Raw genomic sequence first — 6,275 nt, forward strand, 5'->3', positions numbered from 1 at the left:
AAACCACCAGCACCACAATAAAAAACGAAACAGCATAATGACAGCAATTAATTAATACCTATCAATAATTAGGAGCTCTGATAGCATAGTGGTTATGAATTGGGCTGCGGACCTTAAGGTCAGCGGTTCGAAACTACCAGCCGCTCCGCGGGAGAATGATGAGGCTTTCTACTCCCGTAAAGATTTACACCCTCGGAAACCCTGTACAGGGTCGCTATGGGTCGGAACCGACTCGACGGCACTTAACAACATCAATAATTAAACTGAATGTCAATGGATTAAACGCACCAGTCAACAGACAGAGAGTGGTAGAATGGATAAGAAAACAGGATCCTTCAATATGCTGTGTACAAAGAGACACACCTTACGCACAAAGACATTTAAAAATTAAAGGATGGAAAAAATATATCAAGCTAATTGCAATAAAAAACTAGCCGCAGTGGCAATAATAATCTCAAATCAAATCAACTGTAAGGCAAAAACCAGTGTAAGAGACAAAGAAGGACATTATCTCATGATTTAAAAAGGTGAAAGAAGGTTTTTTTGGGGGGAATGAGAATCCGGAGTGGGAAAGGACAGCACAAGAGACTGTTGCTGCTTGTAAGTTTTGTGAAACACGTGAAATTCCATATATATGTTAGTAAGTCCCTGACTTGTACAAACAACTTGCACTTAACTACTAACTTAGGGAATGGCAGTTTGAACCTACCCAGGAGCACTGTGTAAGACTTGGTGTTCTGTTTTTATAATGATTACAGCTAAGGAAACCCTATCGAACATAGTTCTACTCTGTAATACGTGGGGTCGCCATACATTGGAATCAACTTGACAGCAATTTTTTTATTGTAATGTATTACTTGGCTAAAAATAAAATTTAAATTGTAAATCATGGTAACAAAGCATCGTCACATAATCACGGTTTGCCTTGAATCTTGGATCTCTTTCTCACCAGCTTATGATCCTGGACACGTGATTTTACCAACTTGATCCTTAAATATCCTTAAAATTGGGGAAACTGTTTCAGAGTTGTGATGAGGATACAATGAAGTATGCATGTAAAAGCATTCAGGGGATGTTGAACTCACTTAATAAAAAGCAACATCTTTTTTTTTCTTTCTTTCATTGGTTCACGGCAATCAATACTTACCGTGAAAGTGAGTCCTCTTAGAATAATTAACCTACTCTGGCACAGTAACCTTTGGCCAAATATTACTCTGGGCAGAATATTATATTGACTTGCTTTAGACTTTTGCTAAGTGGCCTGGCTGTTGCCTGAGAAACAACGATTTAAACTAGACGTATGGATTTCTGTCTAAGTATGATAGATGAGGTAGGATAACAGAAGGAAAGGAGGGAAGTTCAGTGAAGAGAGAGGACAGGGAATTGATTTTGGTTTTCTTCAAAGGACCGGTGTCATTTTTCTTGGATTTGTCATCATGTCTTGTTTGATCACCTGAAATCTAAGTGTCAAGTACTAACTGCAAGCTTCACAAAAGAAGCAGGTTTTGTAGAGGAATTTTGAAGATTAGGAGACAAAAAGGAAAGGAAAAGATAGCACATGATGCCAATAGCCACCTGGAGAAGGACAGAGATAGCAGGACAGGAGATTGAGAGGTGCTTGAACAATGAACAAAAATCTGTCTGAATGTGATCATGGATGGGAACACACATCAAATATTCTCCGTGTTCCAAGTTATATTTAAAAGCTCAAAACTCTAACCTTAACCCAGATAGGTGACTGATGATGGAGTTTTACATCCCCCTTTTTTAGTTGTACAAGGATCATTTATTTGGCCTATGATTTTGTTTCGTTTTTATTTTTTACTTTTTAAGTTTTTGTGAATTATGTGATAGTTTACATGGGAGAACATTAGCTTTACATTCATCCTATTGTATTTTGTTTCATTGCAATGATTGCAATCCCCTCCATGCATCATCGAACAACCAAAGGGTACACCCTGCAAGCCTGACCCTCAGTTGCCAGCACACAGTCCCTCTCCCTCCCTGAGTCCAGAGTCCCCAGCTGCTCCATCTCTCCACATCATCATCTCTGCCTCCATCTCTGATGTCATTGCTTCTTTGGGTAGCGTCCCACACTCTGCTCCTCTCCCTTGATGGTCCCAGCGACCTCCTGCCATGGACTGTAAAGTCAGCCATTCCCCTCCTTTTGTTAAAAAATGTCGACCTTTACATTTTCAACCCTCACAGTCAGTCCTGATAGCAATTATTCACTATTGAACCACAAGAGTCTTATCCCCATTTCCTTTCATCAGCCTCATCCAGGCAGATTTGAAACCACTCAGTGGAGATTCTACCTTCCCCTGCACCCGCTGAAACTAGGCTCCCTCTTGAAAGCTTGTAAGCCAGTCACTTCTTGCCTTTGTAGTCCCCCCCCCCCCCATTTTGGGTAGCCAATGTCTATGTTGCCCATCCCTGTCAACCCTGTGTACCGAGGGGGTGGGAATGATCCTCACTGTAAAGATTTGTTCCCTCTTTTGAGCTTCTATATCCATAAGTATAGGTCAAGTTCATCAAATTGTAGCAGATTACTCTTTTCCCCCCTCTTCTTTCTTCTTCTAGTCAAGTTCTGATCATCCAGCCATTGAAGCCAGGTCAAATGGGTACTATCTGCAAGTATGGCTATTCTTGTGCATCTCCCCTCACTTCATATCAGCTGGATTCTTCACTCTCTGCTCTAGTCCTCTGTGGCCATGTCACTATCTCTGGGCCCAGGAGTTCCCAGGTCTTGCCATACTGCTGGCCAACCAGGTCTCAATCAGGGTTCACAGGGGTCTGCTGAACATGGTTGGACTTAGCTCACAACTTCATTGCTGTTTTCCTCTACTTCCCCTTATCGGTGACCAATGTGGTCACAAGCCAGACCACATGTCTGCTCATGTATTTCCCTTGAGTCTTAGTCTTGGAAGGGGGTCCCTTTAATTTTGTTTCTCTTTTATTTTACAACAATGGATTTAACATCCAGATAAGTTAGATGTTATTTTTATTCTTGTGTGTTTTTGAGTCCGTTCTGATGCATAGAGAATCTACACGACATAGAAGAACTGGTCCAAAGGGTTTCCTAAGCTGCAACCTTAATAGGAGATGAGCATCAAATACTTTTTCCAGTGGAGCTGCTGGCAGGTTTGAATTACCAGCCTTTTGGTTAGCAGTCAAGTGCTTACCTGTTGCACCACCATGGTTCTCTGACGACGTTAGTAGGCTCATATTTTAAAAACATGTTTTTACTGAGGGTCACTAAATTCTTTACATATTTAGTTACACATTTTAGATATTGTTACACATTTAATCTTCCAGCATCTAGACACTAAGTGATTGTCATAACCTTCACCTGGCCACAGTGCGGACATGTCATTCAATGGCAGCTGAAAAACTCTGAGGACAGAAATTTACAAATGGCAACATAAGGGTACAGTATTTGCCTTTGGGGTGGTATGTTCATATTATTACAGTTTATTTAGCCTAGATTTTAAAATGAATGTGCTCTTACATGCATAAAACATTGAAGTATATATTCTGGAGCATTGTGTCTTGTTTGTGCATTACCATAATGAAGCTTTTTATGTGCCCATTTGACAGATGAGGAAATTGAAGCAAAGTGGCTAATTAAGTTGTCCACAATTGAATACTTAACTGACCCAGGATTTGTATTCAGGTGACTCACTTCAAACTCCATCTCCCAAAGGGGAAGGCCCCTTTATAAGGTTTCAAAAACCCAAATCCAAATCCATTGCAGTTGAATTGATTCTGACTCATGGTGTCTCCTCATGTTACAGAGTAGAACTGCCACATAGGGTTTAATTTGGTTGTAATCTTTATGGAAGCAGATCTCAGGCCTTTCTTTTGCAGTGATGCTGGGTGGGTTCTAACTGCCAACCTTTACATGAGTAGTCAAGTGCCAGCCATTTACACCACTTAGGGACCTTCTTAAAACATGGTATAAATCTAAGACATTGCTAATAACATTGAACATTTGGAAGGAAAAGTCAACTGAAGATCAGAGAAGCAGTTATACTTGGGTAACACTGGTGTGGAACTGTAAGATAATTAACCACAAGTTTGGAGATTCAAACCCACCAGCTGCTCCTCGGAAATCCTATGCAGGATCATTATTAGTCAGAGCCAACTCGACAGCACTTAACAACAACACCACTCAGTGTATTTATTTGCATGTTGTGAGCAGGGCAGACTGAGCAATGAGAAGGAACCATGAGGCTGAGATGGAGATGAACAAGTGGTGACAGACATGAAAGGTGACTGTCGTCTTTCAAAGAAAAAAGAACAATATAATTATCCCTGAGCAGTAGAAATTGCTCAGTTTAAACATTTGTTGCTTGCATGAAAGATTATATAAAGATCATATAATATTGTCCAGGTTTAAAATTAAAGAGAGATTATTTCCAGACTCTGAAACACAAAAAGTTTAGGTCCTTTCTACTCCATGTGTGATCTGGGCCCAACGGCTTTGGCGTCACCTGTTAGCTTTTTAGAAATGCAGACTTTCAGGCCCCACCTGAGCCTACTGAATGTGTATTTTAACAAGGTTTTGGATGATTGGCATGGACATTCAAGTCCCAGAAACATTGCGTTAGGCAAGAAACTAAAGGTTGTGGATAAAGGGCAAAGGGAATGGAACTTGGCAAGAGGTTTGTGAAGTTACATATTTCTTTCTTTCTTTTTTTTTTTTTTTTTATGAGAATGAATTTCAGGAAGTATCCTAATATTTTCACATATGAACAGATGATGAACAAATCACTCTAATTGCCATAGAAGCCTGAACAGGACTGTGGCAGGGGAATGGGACTATGGGGTAGTGGGCATTGGGGCAGGGTTATTATAATACACTTCACTAAGTTACCCATCTGTTTGTCCTACTGTAGTGCTTTATGTGAGGTTGTGATGCTGGAGACTATGGCACCATTATTTCAAATACCAGCAGGGTCACCCATAGTAGACAAGTTTCAGTAGAGGTTCCAGATGAAGACAGATGATGAATAAAGACCTGGCAATCTACTTCTGAAATTTAGTCAGTAAAAACCTTAGCAATCAGAACATGACTTTGTTTAGAATAGTGTTGGAAGAAGAGCCCTCTAGTTTGGGACATGCTGAAAATATGAAATGGCCAGCATTACAATGATTGTAAAGTTGGTGCAGGAATGGGTTAATGTTTTATTCTGTTGAACACGGGCCACCATGAGTCAGAGCCACCTTGATGGCAACTAACAATAACACAAAGCATATGTATTAAAAGGGATCAGGACATTTAATTCAGTCTACTATTTGCCAGGTACATTTTAATTAACCAAGATGAACTTGAGTGAAATATTGAAATTTAGCTTAAAAAAGTCCTGGTGTGGTGCTGTGAGTTAATGCACTGAACTGCAAAGTTGGTTTGAACCACAGGTTGGGGGTTCAAGCTCACTAGCTGTTCCTTGGAACCCCTATCCAGGGTCACTATGGGTTTGAACCGACTCTATGGCACTTAACAACAATGACAGCAACAATATGACTCATCTGTCAGTTTGCCTTCCTATGGTACTTGTGTGCTGCTGTGATACTAGAAAGCATGTTACTGGTATTTCAAGCACTAGTAGGGTCACCCATGCTAGACAGGTTTAAACAGAGCTTTCAGATAGAGTAGGAAGAAGGAAGAGACAGGCCATTCTGAAAAAGTAGACACTGAAAACCGTATGAATAGCAGCAGAACATTGTCTGAAATAGTGCTGGAAGATGAGTCCTGCCTAGTGGAAGGGACTCAAAACACAACTGGGAAAGAGCTGCCTCTTCAATACAGAGTCAACAATATCATTAATATCTCATGCGAGTGAAATCTTCCATAATTAAAAAACAACAACAAAACACCAAAAAATCCTGGCTACAACCATGCACTAAAAGAGAACCTTCAGAGGTTAAAACCAGATTCAGAAGAGAATGTGGAGTGAGGGGATATCATTGTTGATTTCAGATAGATGTTGGTTAAAAGCAGAAAATACCAGGAAGATGTTTACCTGTGCTTTATTGCCTATGTAAAGGCTTTCAACTGTATGGATCATAAAAAGTTATGGATAACATTGTGAAGAACTGGTATTCTAGAACACATAATTGTGCTCATGAGGAACTTGTACATAGAACAAGAGACAGTCGTTTGAATAGAACAAGGAAACATTGAATGGTTTAAAATCAGGAAAGGTGTGTGCTAAGGTTGTATCCATTCACCTTACTTATTCAATCTTCATCCTGAGCAAATAATCCAAGAA

Source organism: Chrysochloris asiatica, unplaced genomic scaffold, assembly GCF_000296735.1.
Source record: "Chrysochloris asiatica unplaced genomic scaffold, ChrAsi1.0 scaffold00071, whole genome shotgun sequence".
Taxonomy (NCBI): Eukaryota; Metazoa; Chordata; class Mammalia; order Afrosoricida; family Chrysochloridae; genus Chrysochloris; species Chrysochloris asiatica.